This window comes from Anabrus simplex, chromosome 8, assembly GCF_040414725.1.
Source record: "Anabrus simplex isolate iqAnaSimp1 chromosome 8, ASM4041472v1, whole genome shotgun sequence".
In the NCBI taxonomy this organism is placed as follows: Eukaryota; Metazoa; Arthropoda; class Insecta; order Orthoptera; family Tettigoniidae; genus Anabrus; species Anabrus simplex.
In genome coordinates this window covers 31,705,885-31,725,792 of record NC_090272.1, presented here as the reverse complement: position 1 = coordinate 31,725,792, position 19,908 = coordinate 31,705,885, and the positions used below count along the sequence as shown (strand labels likewise).

The window sequence follows — 19,908 nt, the reverse complement described above, 5'->3', positions numbered from 1 at the left end:
CCTCTTACTACAGGCAGAGGATATCGTGGGTGAATTCTTCGGTTGCGTCTCCCACCCACAAGGGGATGTGTGTTTGGTCCACAAGAGCCATGTTACTTCGCTGAAGTCCGCCTGCAAGCCACCTGGGACGCTTATAATAAATAAAAATTAGTTCAACAATTACATGGTAATCCATTCACAAACCCACTGAAGATCACTGGGTGGACTTAAATAGCTGCAATGATCAAATCAAATCAAATCAAATCAAATAAAAAATAATCATATTCATCCAGGCTGTGGTCCCGTTTGTTTACCAAGCCTTTTCTTATAAGGAGGGGCCGATGACCTTCGATGTTAGGCCCCTTAAAACAACAAGCATCATCACCACCACCACCACCACCACCACCTTTCCTTACAAGATTTCAAGTAATTTCGAAATTTACCAAACAACTTGCTTGATAAATTATTCCAATCCCTAACTCCCATTCCTATAAATGAGTATTTTCCCTACTGCTATCTTGAATTCCAACATTCTCATCATATTTCCTACTTCTAGAATCTCCATTCAACCTTATTCGTCTACTAATGCCATTCCACGCCATTTCTTCACTGACATATCGGAACATACCACTAAGTCCAGCAGCTCGTCTCCTTACTCCCAAGTCTTCCCAACCCAAATTTTGCAAGATTTTCACAATACTACTAATGTATCATTTTATAGGTATCTATGTAATACATAGGGTCTGCCTGGTCGAGGCGGTAAAGGCGTGCTCGGTTCACCTGAAAGGACGTGGGCTCGAATCCCCGTCAGGAAGTCATAAAATTTAAGAAACGTGATTTCCACTTCCGGAGGTGCATATGGCCTTGAGGTTGACTCAGCCTGCACCAAAAATGAGTACCAGGTTAATTCCTGGGGGCAAAGGCGGCCGGGCGTAGAGCTAACCACTCTGCGCCATCAAGTGCCGAGGTTGCTGATAGTGGAACCTTTTACCTTCCACTCCTCCAAGGGCCTTCGTGGCCTGTTCGGAGATGAAAAATAAATTTAAAAATATGTAATACGTACTGTGTTCATGAGGGTAATGACTTTCGTCGTGTTTGGTTAAATATACGAAATGTATATGTAATTATTCAAATGTGTTATGTATCACTGTATTCATTGAAGATGGCTGCAACATTTATTTTGGTTCTGAGTTCACTGCACTATATGAGAGTCCAGTATCCAAAGCCGAGATGAGCAGACTGCGAGCGTGGATAGAGGACTGCATCAGTGCATCGCGGCTGGTAGTGATTAGTCCGTCGGATGGGGACGTTAAGCTTTGAAGAGACCCCTTGATGTTGCTGGACGGAGTAGGTATGTATCAATACCAGGTTTCACCCTCTCCCTTCCTACTATTATATACCAAGTCATCCATGTCATGTCATGAACTCCTCTGATGAGGTTGACGTCAGGAAGGGCATCTGGTCGTAAAAGGTCGCTACGAAGATTCATCTCACATCATACCCGACTCCGTACAGAAACACCTGTATCTCGAGGTCCACCCAATCTGAGCTTTCTGACAGCGAGACAGCGACTCCTGGTCTAGAAAGCGAATTACGGCAGAGATGATTCGTCACGCTGACCACGCTTCACCTGATATCTGTAGGGTTTCGAGCTTGGCAGCGGTCGCATGGTGGGTCAAGTCCCGCCTGGGCTGCGGTGCCACGGGGAGGGGCGGATAGGAGATTACCTACATTCATACAAATGTTTAATGCCAAGTAAAAGATTCAAGGACCACTACTTGAGGGCGTGAGTCAGAAAACACTGATGATGAGTGACTTTCATTAAAATAACAATTTCGACCATTGTGGGAGAAATAATACTCACTTCAGAGAAGTGACGGATCTGTCTAGTTGGTTGAGCTCGAAATCCACTGTCGGCAGCCCTGAAGATAGTTTTCCGTGGTTTCCCCATTTTCACACCAGGCTGTACCTTAATTAAACCCACGGGCACTCCTAGTCCTTTCCTATCCCATCGTCGCCGTAAGACTTGTGTCGGTGCGACGGAAAGTCAATTGCAAAAACGAAAGTTTCAAGGAATCAAAAGGGGAAATACCAGCAGAATGCTTATTTTACGTAATCTCAACCACCGAAACTCCACAGTCTTACGTAACATCCGAACCACGGGGATGTGACTTTTAAATTCATAAATCCCACATTGTTTGGCTGGGATTCGAGCCGTGGCTGCGGGGGAAAGAATCTAAATCCTTCGAAAAATGTGGGTATCGGCAGAAAAAGACCATAGAAATGAATTATTCAGTAGGCCTCGCAAAGCTAACAGCATCGCGGTAGGAAGACAAGAAAAGTTGATTGACAGGGAACGTGAACGTGAGCTGTTGGTGCGGGCCACGCCCCTGCACGTTAGGCTTCCCTGTCGCCTCGCGCGACAGGCGGGGTGCTGTGGTTGTACTCCACGGCTCCACCATGTTCGCTGCGTGGCCGAACACTCGATATTCTCTGGGAACGCTACATTCAGAACGGCCGACTGCGGATTACCACTAGGTGACGGTTAACGCTTAACTGGTGAGCAGAACATACTCTTCGCTAAAGGTGCAGACATTTTAATGATCTGCATTAATAAAATATCCGACAAAATTAATTATTGCAATAGGTCACCCAACAGAGTCCTGGTTTCTTTGCCATCTGGTAATGTAAAATTGAACTTCGAAATTTACACAAAGGCAGCGTGAGTGGGACCAGATCATAATGCTTGCACATGACAGTCGAGCCCTGATGATTTTATTATTGTTGACACTTGATCTAACATCTTTTATTATTATTATTATTATTATTATTATTATTATTATTATTATTATTTACAATTTGATTTACGTCGCACCGAGTTACGGCGGCGATGGGATAGGAAAGGGCTAGGAGGGAGGCAGCGATCGTGGCCTTAATTTTAAGGTGCAGCCCCAGCAATTGCCTGATGGTAAACCACAAAACCACCTTCAGGGCTGCCGACAGCCACCCTCTGGGTGCAAGTAGTACAATGCACCCCCGGTACCCCATGCCAGTCGTAAGAAGTTACAAAGTGGGAACACGGGCTCCCAACTTGTGTTAGCGACCACGGTCCCTCTAGCTGAGTCTAGCACTGTTTTCGCTTACTTGTGCCAGGTTCTTCACTTCCATTGATTGTATCCATCTCCTCTCTGTCAACTCTCACTCTTTTCCGACCACGAGGGTATTAGGTTTTCGTAGCCCAGTCAGTCTTCCATTTTCACTCCCTTCGTGGCCCTTGTCTGTCTTTTAACGATACTTACTTTCTTTGAAGTGTCGGAACTCCTCCTCGTTCTCTTGTGATTAGTGTTGATAGAGCAAGGTTGTCTAGTTGTAGTTCCTTTTAAAACAATGAACACCACCACCAGTCTCAGTCGGCAGTTATGTGCATAATGAGAGCGCCCGGAGACGTAATCGTTCGGTGGATATCCTTTTGACAAGTATGACTTATGCTGGGGATCATCCGAAAATTCGTGTAACGTGACGCGACGAAATGTGTGAAGGAACTGTAACCATAGCAACCGTGCAGGCTGTGATGTGAGACAATGTTACCTAGCAACCGTGCAGGCTGTGATGTGAGACAATGTTACCTAGCAACCGTGCAGGCTGTGATGTGAGACAATGTTACCTAGCAACCGTGCAGGCTGTGATGTGAGACAATGTTACCTAGCAATAGTGCAGTCTGTGATGTAAGGTATGGATGCATGGCCATGATCGGGAGACATATTTGTGAGCATTTTATTTTCGCAAAGGGAAAAGTGGTTTATTTGGCTCGTTTGATTCCTCCTTCACTACTCTTTGTTCTCGTTCTTCTGCCCGGTTATTTTGCATGTTTTTGGACGTTTTAATTTTGATCTCTGACGGCTGAGATTGGAGGATGACACCTAACAAATTTTGATGGTGAATTCTATGTTGTTTTTTCTCCCAAATTGCTTTACGTCGCACCGACACAGATAGGTCTTATGGCGACGATGGGACAGGAAAGGGCTAGGAGACGGAAGGAATCGGCCGTGGCCTTAATAAGAGTACAGCCCATCATTTGCCTGGTGTGAAAATGGAAAATCACGGAAAACCATTTCAGGGCTGCCGACAGTGGAGTTCGAACCCACTATCTCCCGAATACTGGATATTGGCCACACTTAAGCTATCGAACTCTGTAGGCTATGTTTTAATATCCACTCTGATTCTATACAATTTTCACGTATATAACATGGGAAGCACAACTTGTATGTATAAGACAGTAAATTAACATGTTCATTTCCAAACGTCGCAATTACTTTACGAACAGCAATGTCGACTCTCGAAGATAGGCTTTCGTACTAGTTATTCTTATCACTGCTTACTGAAATGTCTAATGACTCGCTAAATTGTCAAAATAAATATAACTGGAGCTCCTGTTTGCCTCAAGATAAATTCTGAACTTCTCTTTCCCTTCCATTCGGTCGTCCACCTGGGGACTTTTCCTATAAGAACTGATCGAACACGAATAAAGGGTATCAGATTTACTTTCCCATTCGTCCTGCAATCAAATGACAAGTGATATAGAGAGTGACTGAAAACAATCGCTAGTTTAATATTCAGCGGCTGTCCATTTGTTCACTTTCTGACGAGAACGACTTTCTCCAGATAAAGTCATTCACAAGCGCGCCACAGTCGGTGGTCTGGAATTAATGATGGGCAGCTCTTCTTGTCAATGTGACGAGATTCTGCACAAGTTGCAACAGAAACTGGATGTGCAGGGAAAGCCACACGTTCAGGCGAGTACATTTGTTTCGGTCAAGACCAAATTTTACAAAAAAATATGAAATCTTTACAACTATGAAGTGACCGCTTTTTGAAAGGAAGTGGTTATCGCTATTTTTTTGCTGGTTGCTTTACGTCGCACCAACACAGATAGGTCTTATAACGACGATGGGACAGGAAAGGCCTAGGAATGGGAAGGGAGCGGCCGTGCCCTTAATTAAGGTACAGCCCCAGCATTTGCCTCGTGTGAAAATTGGAAACCACGGGCTGCCGACAGTGGGATTCGAACCCACTATCTCCCGGATGCTAGCTCACAGCTGCGCGCTCCTAACCGCACGGCCAACTCGCCCGGTGTTATCGCTATTACTAACTAAACAGGTGTGAAAATTACCACATCTTAGCACCATGCTTACAAAATTTTTAACACCTTTCATTTACAGAAGAATGGAGAGAGAATTTGATGACGAGTTGGGAAATTATCAGTTTGTATTCCAAAGAAATGTACGCAGACGGGAAGTACTACAGGTGGTGGTGGTGATCATTGTTTTAAGAGGAAGTATAACTAGACAACCATCCTGTATATACCACTAATCAGAGAGAGAAATGAAAAGGATACGACACTTCGAAAAATGAAGATATCGGCTAAAGAAAGACAGGTAGGGGATACCGTGGGTGTCGATGTAATACAGACTGACGTCTGATCTTAAAGGATCGAATTAAAAATAGGACAAGTCGGCGTATTTGGCAATTGACTGGACCAAGCTATTTGAGATTCTCATGATGATCAGGATCAAATAGCGGAAAGTACATTTACAAAAAAAATAAATACATAAATACATCGTCTGCAGTCATAAGGAAAGACGGTTGTGACGTAGAAGCAGTTATCGAGAACGGAGTGAGGGAAGGCTGAAGTTTGTTCCCTCTCATTAACAACGTTTATATGTTTTTTAAACGGCGGTAAAGGTTATCAAAGTGGCACGAGGAAAAGGAATCATAGTTCAGGGACAGAAAATCAATACTCTAAGATTTGTGGATGATATTGTTATTTCATCTGAATCCGCAATGATCTGGAGAAACTGCTGAATAGTAAGGACAAAACTGTGAAAGAAATGTCAGCTGAAGGAAGAAATATTAGATTACGAAATAAAGCATTACTTACAGGAGGTATATTAATACTGTTACTTGCTTAGTAGAATATGATGACATAAGTAGGGCATACAATGTATACCAGGACAAGCAAGGAAGGTATGCCCTACTGTACTGATATTCCCTCAAGGTTCGAATACGCTGATGGCAAGCATGTCTAAGGAAAGGTCGTCTTGCAGGCGATGGTTTCTATCTCACTGTGGCAACGGCGACAGTGGCTTCATTGTTGGAACCAGTGACGGTCCGTGCATGAAGGGCTTTTGGGCGCCGCCCCGTCAGTGGTGGTGATTATTGTTTTAAGAGGAAGTACAACTAGGCAACCAACCTCTATATAACACTAATCAGAGGAAAAAATGGAAGGGATCCGACACTTCGAAAAAAGAAGATATCGGGCAAAGGAAGACTAGGGCCACAAAGGGCGTGAAATTGAAAGACTCCCTAGTCCTCGCAAACCTAATAGCGTTGGGGTCGGAAAAGAACAAGAGTTGACCAAGGGAGGTCGGATATGATAGATGAGACTGGGGAGCCTGCCACTAGTAAGTGGAAGCAATGCCTTGACTCAGCTAAGGGCCCCGTGGTCGCCAACCCACGCTCCAATGTTCAGAGCCCCTGGGGCCCCTTTTAGTCGCCTCTTACGACAGGCAGGGGATACCGTGGGTGTCGCCGCCCCGTCACCTTTTCAAAAGCATTTAACGTTATTTTACTCTATAACTGATTACATACAGCGACGGACAAACGTAGCGAAGTCGAACTTTTTTTTTTGCTAGGGGCTTTACGTCGCACCGACACAGCGACGATGGGATAGGAAAGGCCTAGGAGTTGGAAGGAAGCGGCCGTGGCCTTAATTAAGGTAAAGCCCCAGCATTTGCCTGTTGTGAAAATGGGAAACCACGGAAAACCATCTTCAGGGCTGCCGATAGTGGGATTCGAACGTACTATCTCCCGGATGCAAGCTCACAGCCGCGCGCCTCTACGCGCACGGCCAACTCGCCCGGTGAAGTCGAACTTATGTGGTGTGATATTCAGTTATACAATGCTACTTATTATTTTGGCAATAAACATTTTTTTCTATTTTCAACGAAACGACAGAGGCCTTCAGACCGTGACTGCTGTCCAGGAAGCATGTTTCCTCTTTAGTTCTGAGGCTCTCGGGCTGTGGCAGGAGAGCCCTGAGTAGGGCGAGTGTGCGGGGTGCGGGAGGAGCCTGGATGGACGATGTGAGCTTGTGCAGGCAGGTGTTAGCGCTGAACGGCGGGACCCTCAGCAACATCGCCAACCGATTAATTCCACATTAATTCCAAAACATTTTACAAAACAATGAATTCCATTATACTAACTATTTAAACAATTCAGTTCTACAAGAAGCTAAAATAAACATTCAAAGTGTAACCATAACGCGATGCCACTATTTGTAAGGTGGTCAAATTGTTACATAAGTTTTCATGCTTCGAAATCTGAGCAAGGAGACAGAAATTCAGGAGCGCATGCTTATTTGTTTTCACGAATGTCGTTATTATCACTTTTGATTGTGATCACTGAAACAGTGCAGTGCCCTAGTAGCCGAGATTGCTTTAGCCGTTAGCCTGTTAATGTGTGTGTGGATAAATGCCATTGTAGTGTAGTTAATTATAATGTTGTGCAAACAGATTTCTATTGAACCAGTGTCATACGATTATTATTATTATTATTATTATTATTATTATTATTATTATTATTATTATTGTTGTTCATCTAGAAGTATCGTGGTCCTGGTCAGTGAAAACTCGACCGAGAGCCCTGCCAGAGTAACATGTCACGAACCGCCACTGGGTGGGACCTGCCTGGTAACGCCCGGGCTGGATATACTGTATCTCTCCGTTCATTGCTAGACTTGTCACTCATCTGTTGGTATCTTCCTGGAACACGATATCTCCTTTGCCGTTATCAGGTAACGATCACCATGTTTGTGCGAACATTCCTCTATTTCATCGTTCATGTTGCGCGTGTGGACAACATTAGAAAATGTTTAGTCTGCGCAGACTGTGTCAAGAAATGCCCGCACGTGCTCCCGGCCACAAAATACCTGATCGTCCGCCGGACTCTCAGGATCACGATCCGCATCGCCAATTGGCGTGGGCTATGCTCAGACGTGACTCATCCACAAGCTGTCCTCATCACCCATTCAACTCCAGTGCAGTAGTTGGCTTATATCACAACGTGTATGACAGAGAGCAATATTACCTCCTTTCTTTATACAGGGACTGTATTTACATCCACTCGCTCTAAGAAGAATGAGTCAGGAATACAAACTGGAACAGACACCAATGAAGTTGCAGTAATCCGCTGTGGGTGGGGGGGTTAGAATAACACCCACGATCCCGTGCCTGTCATAAGAGGCGACTAACAGGGGCTCTTTATTTGGGAGCGTGGGTTGGCGACCACGGGGCCCTCAGCTGAGTCCTGGTGTTGCTTCCAGTTACGTGTGCCTTGCTCTTTTCCGACCCCGACGGTATTAGAGCACTCGGGGCTAGGGAGTTTTTCATGTTCACGCCCTTCGTAAGCCTTGTCTTTCTTTTGCCGATTCCATTTTCGAACTGTCGAACCCCTTCCACTTTTCCCTCTAGTGTTTATAGAGGATGGTTCTCTAGCTGTACTTCCTCTTAAAACAATAATCAACACCACTCAAGGTGCAGTAAAGTTAATGCAGTGACCGCGCAGTTGCGATCAACAGTATTCTGTAAGGAAAAAGTCACCAACTTTGCTGTACAGGAGTAAATAAATAAATAAATAAATAAATAAATAAATAAATAAATAAATAAATAAATAAATAAATAAATAATAATTTCGTATGGCTATTACTAGCCGATTGCAGCCCTTGTAAGGCAGACCCTCCGATGAGGGTGGGCGGCATCTGCCATGTATAGGTAACTGCGTGTTATTGTGGTGGAGGATAGTGTTATGTGTGGTGTGTGAGTTGCAGGGATGTTGGGGACAGCACAAACCCCCAGCCCCCGGGCCATTGGAATTAACCAATTAAGGTTAAAATCCCCGACCCGGCCGGGAATCGAACCCGGGACCCTCTGAACCGAAGGCCAGTACGCTGACCATTCAGCCAACGAGTCGTACATAATAATAATAATAATAATAATAATAATAATAATAATAATAATAATAATAATAATAATAATAATAATAATATAGCAACGACGCGGAACAACAAAATAACCATCAGAGAAATGCTACCTCGTTGGCCTACTGTAAATCACAACAAAAAAAGACAGCTGAGGATGAAAGTTCACAAAAATTAGTATTTTAAAAATGCACCACATCAAATATTACGAGCCATGACATACAAGAAAATCATGGACGCTGCACTCTGTACACGGCGTTATAGTCATTAAATAATCAGCGAGGCGCTAAAAATGAAATAGCTGTCCTAATTACTATGTATAAAGTTTGTTCAAAAAGTGCTACTAACAGGTCAACAAAAATCCTGCAGTGTAAATGTAAGACATCAGCGTCAGAAAAGGGCTTCGTGATACAACCCACATTACATATCAGGGGCTGTGGTAACAGCCCACATGGCACACCAGGGGTAATACTACCCTCATTGTACTCTAAGGACTGTTCAACTCTAACGAGACAACAGCGGTTGTAATACCACCAATACTGCACATGACTTCTGGCGTGTGGCCTCCGGAGAGGCCTGGTGCAGGTCTTTTGATTTGACGTCCGTAGGCGACCTGCGTGTCGTGATGAGGATGAAATGATGATGAAGACGGCACATACAACCAGTCCCCGTGACAGGGAAATTAACCAATAATGCTTAAAATTCCCGACCTCGCTGGGAATCGAACCCGGGACCCCTGTGACCAAAGGCCAGCACGCTAACCATTTAGCCAAGGAGCCGGACTTCTGGCGAGGTAACTCCTACCTACTGATCGCCTTGTAGGACTTCCCTTACGCTCTGTCTCTCTGCCATCTCTCTCATGATGCTGGAGAGCGCTATGCCAGACCGTAATAGATTTTCAATATTCTCGACATCATCTGAAATAACGGACCAGTTACAGTAGAGCACTAGACCAGGCTCCTTTACTTGTTGATGGCAGGAGGGCCGTATATCTTCAGGGTTTTGAAATTAGGAATTTCCCAGTTTATTTTTTCCTTTTAGATTTGGTAGTATATATTAGTGTGTAGTTTAGCGTTTTGTAGTGTACTGTAGAAAAACAGCGACATTGAGTAAATTCTGATAAAGGCGAAATTGAAGTCACGTTTGCATGGAGCTAAGAGTAACATGCAAATGAGCAAAGAATAATAAAACTGTATATTTGTTTTAAACTGATAGGCTGAAGCATAAAATAGAATACATTTATATTGGTGTACAACAAAAAGAAAGTTAACTTACGTAAAGTTCATGAATCGGCGACATTGTTCAAGAAAATTATAAAACGTACCTGAACGTTTTGTTCCATCATTCGTATTTCCTTTTCAATTATAAAGCATGTACTGCACAATGTTGATGAGACCCGGAGATACCGGGAAAAATTCTAGACGACATTCCAAGGATGAAAAAGTGCTTCGGTTTAATTTTCTAAAGAAAATAAGCCGTGAAAATGAAAATTAAAAGGACAAGCCTATATAAATATTCAGAGTTATATCGCATTGCGGAAATTCGCCCTCTCTCCTACTGATAATCAATGATGGCACAAAAAGATTCGTTGGCCAGTCTCACATTTTTCTAAATTGAAGCAAGTAGGAAAGTGGAAACAGAGACCTGCTGGACCTCCAAGCTCCCGAGGACCTACTTTCGTGGACATGATAAATGTTGGTCTGCGAGCAGGTTTGTGAACAGTTTCTCCGTCTAGCAGAAGGTCACTGGGAACCGGGCTTGGCCGAATTCAAGGACCAAGTGAGCGCTAACCTAGCATATGGCACAACTAACTTATCCTAACGTGGGAGAGGTGCGGCGAGAGGGGAAGATAAATAGTCTTCTAATCTCATTCGCAGGCTGAATTCGTAACGAATCGTTAGCACTCCAACCCGTCTGTAGCATTTCCCAAGAACCTGGCAAGGTGTGCGTTGAGAATATAACGAAAGTACGGATTTATGATCAAACAGGTAATAATAATAATAATAATAATAATAATAATAATAATAATAATAATAATAATGACATGCCATCTTTTGCAAAGTCAGATCACAGTCCGCAGGTAGCGCGTCGGCCTCTCACCGCTGGATACCGTGGTTTAAATTCCGGTCACTCCATGAGAGATTTGCGCTGGACAAAGCGGAGGCGGGACAGGTTTTTCTCCGGGTACTCCGGTTTTCCCTGTCATCTTTCATTCCAGCAACACTCTCCATTATCATTTCATAGCATTTATCAGTCATTAATAAATCACTTTGGGAGTGGCGACCCCATCGTACTACTAGCCTATATATGCTTCATTCTGACCCGGTCAATGACTGGAAAACATGTTTTAGGTCCGCAGATTATGGAAATGTGTATTTATTACGTCATTTGGTTGTCATTATTTTCTACTCTTATTTTTGGGTGAGTTTTAAATATCTGATCATCACTGTTCGTTTTCAGAAAATTATTTTATAAATTGTAATGAAACCCATATTACACGCCATGTTCCGTAATACAACAACAGTATAATACAATAGTTATAATGTTCTGTTTATGTGCGTTATTATTCGGTCATTTTCATATATCTGTGTTGAATAACTCTGAGGTTTGAATAGAGGTGAATATTCCCATACATGAAGTTTCGGTACTCATTTCGGAGAATTTCACTGAACAAGATCAGTGTTCGTTCCACAATGTAACGTATGAAACAAATACTGAAATCTATACTGTCGCACATTAAGTCATCTTTGATACGCGATGGTGGTGATTACTGTTTAAGAGCAAGTACAACATTCTTAACACTAATCAGTAAAGTCCGAAGTTCAGGCATTTATTTTTGCTAAAATTGGCATTTACCATTTAGGAAATAGACAGTGAAAGAATTAAAACAGGCATTTATGACAAAAATGGGCATTAAAATAATAAAAATGCTTTAATGTAAGCTACGTAACAGACATCTGCATTAAATTCTAGTACTCAGCCTTACATACCCCTGTGGGTGGGGATGATAGAATAACACCAACGAAATCCCCTGTCTGTCGTAAGAGGCAACTAAAAGGGCCACCAGGGACTCGACTTGAGAGTGTGGGTTGGCGACCACGTTTCACCTAGCTTAGTCTGGCGTTGCTTCCGCTTACTTGTGTCAGGTTCCTCGCTCTCACCTTTCCTGTCTGACCTTCCTTCGTCAACAGTTGTTCCCTTCCTACGCCGACGGTATTAGATTTGCGAGGCCTAGAGAGCCTTTCATTTTCACTCTCCTCGTGGGCCTTTCCTTTCTTTGTCGATAACTTCATTTTTCGAAGTACCGGACCTCTTCCATTTTCCTCCTGATTAGAGAAGAGTTACCAAGTTGTTCTTCCTCTAAAAACAATAATCACCACCAGTAATTAATTTTACGTAGCAAGAACGAGACCTGGAAACCCTCTCGACCATTCAGCTTGTCGAATTTTCAGTAGAGATTTGTGCAATATGAAAATCTCGTTTATGTGCTATTTATTAAGTTAAAATGATTAGTAAATAATAACACAGTATATTGTAATTACATTTTTCTTTCCACTGATTTATTTTAGTACACAAATAACAGCAGGAAATAACCACAAGTAATTTAAAACGCAAAAAAGGCATTAAACTGGGATACGGAAGCTAAAATAGACACACTAAAAAAAAAAGCTAGATAATAACCGGTCCCACCGTTCCCAAACGTACTAAAACATGTGACACTTCGATATACAGAAAAAAATGGCATTTTGCCTAACGTTCGGGCGCTACTCATCAGGAATGAAAATTGTAAGAAACCCGTCCCTTCGGAAAAATGAAGGAATTGGAACATGAAAGGAACGGCCCAGAAACTGTGTAAAATTTAAAGTCCTTGGGCCGACTGTCAGGATCTGAAGAGAAAAAAGATTTGACCGAGGGAATATGATTGATATTTCATTCATTTATTCATCGATACAGCCATTTCTCACGATCTACCTGTCCGCCTGTCGCGCAGACTAATGCCCTTCTCTTTGCATTCTCGCCAAAGATGCTGAAGTCTTTAGCTTCTTTCTCGCTCTTCCGCCGAATGTTCCGTGGCTTTTTGGGTGCATCCCTCACTCCGGCAACCCTTTTTCTAAATGTTCTTGTGTCGTGTATATCTTCCTCCTTGACTTCTGCTATGTCCTTGTGCACCGGTGTAAGCCATGAGGTGTGGTTTCAGGAGTACTCTGTTGGCCAACCTCTCCTGATTCATCCTTTTAACGTCTAAATTCTCATCGTCGCAATTATTATTATTATTATTATTATTATTATTATTATTATTATTATTATTATTATTATTATTATTATTATTATTATTTAAAATATTCCTGCAAGGATAAAGAGTATGTGAAGAACAATAAATACTGAGCTGGACGGAGTAGTAGTGGTGGGATAATGGAATACAAAATAATCGCTTATTCGATTATTTCACTTTAATCGATTATATTTCCCATTCGATTATTTTTCCATTATTCATTTGAATAAATAAGACAGTTGAATAGTGAATGCTTTCGAAATAGTCTAATGAAAAGTGATGTTATTACGACAGTTAATTTACTCATTTAGTTTCAACATTTGGAGATACGTTTGGAAAAAGGACTATTTCTATTTTTCATAAGAGTTTATCCATTCGCTTATTTCAATCGATCATCCATCAGACATACTTAAACCGAAAAATTGATTCATGACGCATTTGAATATTCTATGCGATTATTTATTAGATGATTTAAATAATCGGATGGAAATTGTTAGATTATTAAGAGTAATCGATTATTCCATCTCTACGGAGTAGATCTACATGGGAAGAGGTACAGCTGTACACAACCGCAACAAGGTACGTCGAGAATTCACTGGTTATCCATGGGAGTTGTTCTTGAATATTTTGATGGAATTCTTGAGGGTTCTTATGGCGATGCTGTAGATAAAATCTCTACTTAGCTCAAAGGTACCACAAAAGTTGAAAACGAACTTTCATAGGGTTCCTCGGATACGTAACACCAAACCAGGTAATGAGATGAATGTGATCTTGTATATTTGCTTATCGGAATCCAACGTTTCTTCAGAAATGATCCGCTAACCCGCTGTCTTCACTCTTCTTGACACGTTATACCCAACTAAAAAGCGCGTTTGAACTTATTTAGCACAATCTTTCTTCTCTTTCTCCCAATATTTCTTCATTGCTCTGCGCTCTTGTGCCCAAGCTGTGTATTTTCTTTCAGGCTTCTCTCCAAAGTTATGTTTGTTTACTAAGCTGTTAAATGTTGTTCGGTTTTCTCGGCTATACCTATTTCTTTTAGATCTTCGTTCATTTTCACTAACTGTTGTGGTTTTCCAGAGATGTGCCGGGTTTACAAGTTTCCTTGTGAGCCTCTTGCTTTGCATTCTGCGTAGGTGTCCAAAGAATTTTAATCGCTTTTTTCTTCTAATTGTATCTGTGACTCGATAAATTTCCTGCGGTTTATTTTTCATCCAAATTCCATTTTCCTATTTTACTCCTGGGGTTTTCTCAGAAGTTTTCTGTCTTGCTTCTCGATGTTTTTATCAGTGAGCTGCCACCAATTACCGGGGTTTCCGAGCTATATAATGCATGTACGTTGACAACCGTGTTGTAGTGTCATAATTTTGCAATTTTACTATAGATTATTGTTACACCTCTTCCAAGTGATTTTATAACCTCTATGCAGTTTAATTGCTGTCTCCTTGTTTGATTCGTCATTTCTTCTTGCTGGTTAAATAATTTTGCCTAGATACACTATTTTTTTTGTTTTTTGCTATTTGTTTTACGACGCAACGACGCAGGTAGGTCTTATGGCGACGATGGCATAGGAATGACCTAGGAATTGGAAGGAAGTGTCCGTGGCCTTAAGGTACAGCCCCAGCATTTACCCGGTGTGAAAATGGGAAACCACGGAAAACCATCTTCAGGGCTGCCGACAGTGGGGTTCGAATCCACGATCTGCCGGATACAAGTTCACAGCTGCGCGCCCCTAACCGCACGGCCAACTCGCCCGCTATTATTATTATTTGCCAGCCCACGTAGCAGGAAGCAGATTACGCCGTAGAACTGATCCACTTACGTAAGCACAAGTCTTCTTCCCACACAACCTCCATACGCCTGTGATTTACGAACAGTCTTTATCGACAATGGTAGTTGTCCACCTCAGCAAATAACAGAGCGAGCGAGGTTCGCCAGTTGGACGACTTTCACTGGTGTCTGGTAATAAGTTTAGTCATTAATGCACAGCGCTCCATGTATGTCGCGGAAGTACAGAGCACTTTATCTTCCCACTCCAAAAATGTTTGTTGTTTTGTGTTCGTAAGTCCCTGGAGCTAACATTACAGTATTCTCACTATCTTAGCAGTTTCCTCGAAGGAGTGGTCCTTTTGACGAGATGGGCGTCTAATAGCCCTGATACGCCGGTCATAAAATGTGACACTACTTTGCAACGCTGACATCTCCGTATAGCCAACGTCCTTACATAGTTTAAAAAGTAGTAGTCTGGACATCAACAACATTTGTGACGTCATCCGCCAAAGCAACATGGCCGCCAAATAATACCCCATTTGGGTGGTGCCGCGCTCGAAGGCGTCAGTCCGATTTCGAAAAATAAAAGTGTCATTTGAACCCTATTTAATACCTTACATGAAGACATTTTTTTTCAGTTGGTGAAACCGTTAGCCTTGGACGTCTCTGTGAAAGAAGATATTTTGCGACATTTTCAACGAATTGTCGTAATGTCCAACTTTAAACCATGTGTACGAAAGCCGTGAAGACTTAGTTCAGAAGTGTGAAACGCTCAGCGAAATGTATTATCTTCAACAAAGAATCGCAACAGTAGAGGCGCACGTGTCTACCGGTATAAATAAATAAATAAAACAATACTAAAACCTAGGGACTCGCGGAATGAAATAACAAAGCAGAAAACTAGAATCCATGTATTTACACTCAGATTGATCCGCCCACGTACCGCTGCCAACATTTCTTTTCAAATGCCGGTTCAGACAGGGTGTCCCTTAGGTCATTGAGCAACGAATTCCATGGTAGAATTGTACTGACAACAAAAGAACGTAGAGGGTGGATCTGTGATTTGGTATTTGCAGCTCTAATCGGGACGTTATAAATGGTTGAGCGCAACATTAAAAAATCTGTTAGATAAGAGGGTGTCTGCTTACATATTATTTTGAGTCAATTTAACTCATGGAATGCAGGAGTTATGTTGGCATTTTGGAATGTTCATAATAAAGCGGACGCAAGTTCTCTGAAGTCTATTTAGAGAGGGTGCCACTTAGTATGACGTACACTACGTCACAGTAATCAAACAGAGACACGATTAGCTGCTGAACCAACAGCTTTCTGACCTTGAAAGGAAGTAATCTTTCATTCTTTGAGGGGAATGAAGGGAGAAAAATACTCGTTCACATACAGGAGTTACGTGTTCTGTCCATTCAAGGTTTTTGTCAAGTATAATCCAAAATCTTCAACTTTGTTTTCAAAAGGGATAATGATTCAATTTAACGATACTGGGGTGATACCTACGTACGTTAACTGAATGGGTTTCTTGTGCGGCACTCTGTATAAACAGACTTATTTTTCAGACTCTGAAGTTCTACTTAATCATTTAAGGTTCTCATGACCACGACAAAGTACACGCACGCGCTGTACGGCTGTTGATGACTGTCCATGTCGCACTTTTGACGAAGCAGATCCTCTGAGGAAACGTATTCTACGGTATAAAAATGCATGTAACACAACAAAAGAGGGTTCTGTCCAGGCAGCGGAAAACAACAATAAAAACACACTAACGGAATGCCCTTCAAATTTACCAGTACTTGCAGAGCGGCACACTATGTAGGTGGCTAACTCCAGGTTGTACCTGCTAAAGCATTTTATATTTTAGTGATCTTCAGTGAGGAGGGCGTCTACTCGTGTGTCACTAACAGGTCAATTCGATTTTTTTTCTTGTTTGAATTCCACAGTGTTTTGTTTCTCGTTCTCCAAGTGTGTGATCTCTCATTTCGACATATTTGTCGCTCTCGAAGTGTATCACCTGTCAATTCGACGAGCTTAGTCTGAAGGATTGCATTATCACTTGTACAACGTTTGTTTCTCATTCTCGAAGTGTGCTCTCACGTCGATATAGTTTCTTGCTCTCGAAGTGTGTGATCTCCCATTTCGACATGTTTGTCGTTCTCGAAGAGTGTCGTCTCTCATTTTTGGATTTATTTCTTGCTCTCGAAGTGTGGGATCTCTCATGTCGACATGTTTGCCGTTCTCTCATTTCGACGAGCTTAGTTTGAAAGAGTGCCTTGTCACTTGCACAACGTTTACTTCTCATTCTCCCTCTCTCACGTCGACGTGGTTTGTTTTTCGATGTCACCTGATCTCTGACTATGTTCATTACCGCACTATTGGTATAATACACATTTCTGATTCGCATGTGGATGTCAGTTGGACAACATAAATAAGTCAACGGCGGTCCTTTAACCGGTGAACTGTCACCGTTTTGAACTGTTCTTTCCGCCGCAGCCATGTCGCAGTGTTGTTCCTTGTAGTTAAATAAGATAAGCAATGTAATAACTACTACTTCGGGTAAGGTGACTGCGTGAGAACTGTGCCTGGGTCGCGAGATGTTATCTCAGCTAGATGATGTCACACATGGAAGATAACTGATGGAAATATGAGATAACTCGAGGTCATAAAATAAGACCTGTATTGCGTCAGTTATTACCAGAAAGCGCTCTTATGAGTAAATATTGTACTTACCTCTCGGTGCCAACCGACACTTCCTGAAGTTTTCGTATTATGCCAATCTTCTTCCCAAGAAACCTGGAATAAGGAAAAAGAAGATTCTCCTTAAAATATCCATCCAAAGCACAGGAAGTAGTTTGACTTGCAAACAAAAAGTTCAGAATCCAGTTGTCAGGGAGAAGGAACTAAACATTTATATGCACTAGTAATTATGGAATAACAAAACATATTTCTGGGGTGAAAATCGTAGAAAGACTAAACGATTTTTTTGACAACGTGGTTCCCTGTGCTGTCTTGTTCGGTCTTTGGGCATACAGATCCTGAATTCCTTGCTTCCAGGGTTTTCTCCTTCAGATACAAGTAAGTGAATACATTTTTCGGTACTTCCAACTTGATGAATGTGTTTTCAATAAGTTAGAAGTAAAAATCAGAGTGGTCCTGAAATAAAGTAGAATTTTATATTTTAACTGCGAAGAGCTAGATTTACAACTCTGAGCCATTCATTACTTGAGCGAAATACTATTTGTTATTGGACATGCAAGAGTCGTTACGAAGTCAACGGTCGTGTCACTGAGCATGCCACTAAGGTCAAAGGCTACAATAATTAACCTCTTCCCAGGCTCTAAGTGGCGGTTGGGACAACAGTTATTGAGGCAGTTAACTTTAGATAGTTCAAACCACTGACTCAACACAATGACTGTCTTCAGTGAGCTATACGACAACTCGAGCGCGGGGTTTAGGAGATGCTGCTCTCTGACGAATACAGTGCTCATTTTGTGCTACACCTAACAGGGAAATATCTTAGGTTATACAATTCAGTGATAAAGTCACTAAAATAATAAAGACTTTCAAATTGTTTTCAAAATGTGATAATTTGTGATATCTGAAGCCATTTCTTTTAATTTTTGACTGAGTTAATGTATAACTGCTTGGTTCTTTAGTCTGTCCAAACTAATTGAGTAATACATTTATAAAGTAATGAATGAATGAATTAAATCAGGTAGTTTCTTTTCCAAGTATGTTATACATTTATTACTCAAAAAATTTTCGGCAGACTGAAAAAGCCTGCAGTTATTTAAAAAATTGATAAAGCAATGTCTTTCAAAATAGAACACTGGGTTTTAGGGGACTGCCATATTTTAAATATTTTAAAAACTAAATCATCAATTTATAGCCTAATTATAGGAGTACACTGTGGTGAAAATTTCGTAATTAAATATTAATTTTGATGTTACAGGTTAAATAGTAAAATATTGAAGAGTTAGTGAAATCTCATTTTAGTTATGTCTAAGAAAATGTTATCACTCATTTCTCCCAAACTGGAGCTCTGTGGCTCAGCGGGGAACCACGGCGGCCTCTCACCGATGAGTTCCGTAGTTCAAACCCTGGTCAGTCCATGTGAGATCTGTGCTAGACAAAGTGGAGGCAGGAGAGTTTTTTCTCCGGGCACTTCGGTTTTCCCGGTCACCTTTCATTCCTGCAACACTCTGCAGTACCATTTCATTTCATCTGTCAGCCATTAATCATTGCTCCAGTGCGACTGGTTTCGGCAGCTGGCACAGTTCTTATCCTCGCCGCTAGATGAAAGATGCATTCATTCCATTCCTGAGCAGGTCGAATAACTGGAAACAGGCTGTGGATTTCCATATTCTCGCAAACTTCACGACTGTTTCACAATTTCTATATCTTAATTACTCCCTCCAATACTGTTAGGATCATGTGCCTAGAGTTGATTCTTTCAAACAAATATTTTCTACTCTCAGGAAGTTGACCAAAACATTGGCTAACACGAAATTAAGATTACTAATTTCGGAAATTTCTTTCTGGAAGTGTTCAATTTTGTAACAATTGAAACAGTGCAATTAAAGAAGAAATATGACAATATATTAATATATGGGCCATTTATTAATGTATTCATGGCGAACAACGACCGTTTGAATAAATAATTACCGAGCGAGTTGGCCGTGAGGTTAGGGTGGCGGAGCTGCGAGCTTGAATTTGGCAGACAGTGGGTTCGAACCGCACTGTCGGCGGCACTGAAGATTGTCCTCCGTGGTTTAGCAATAGTAATAATAGTAATAATTGGAGTGTTTGATAATGTCTACGTCAGTTCTCTAATGTATGATTT

General features: G+C 41.8%; 1 protein-coding gene across 3 annotated transcripts in view; it reads right to left on the bottom strand.

Annotated features, from left to right (window-relative positions):
- Positions 1 to 19,908, bottom strand: part of conu (Rho GTPase-activating protein conundrum) — a 434,374-nt gene that overhangs the window by 69,300 nt on the left and 345,166 nt on the right. For all 3 annotated transcript variants that reach the window (XM_067153082.2, XM_067153083.2, XM_067153084.2), the window contains one exon: positions 17,796 to 17,858. The gene's annotated coding sequence lies outside the window, so the exon portion shown is untranslated. The remainder of the gene's footprint in view (positions 1 to 17,795; positions 17,859 to 19,908) is intronic.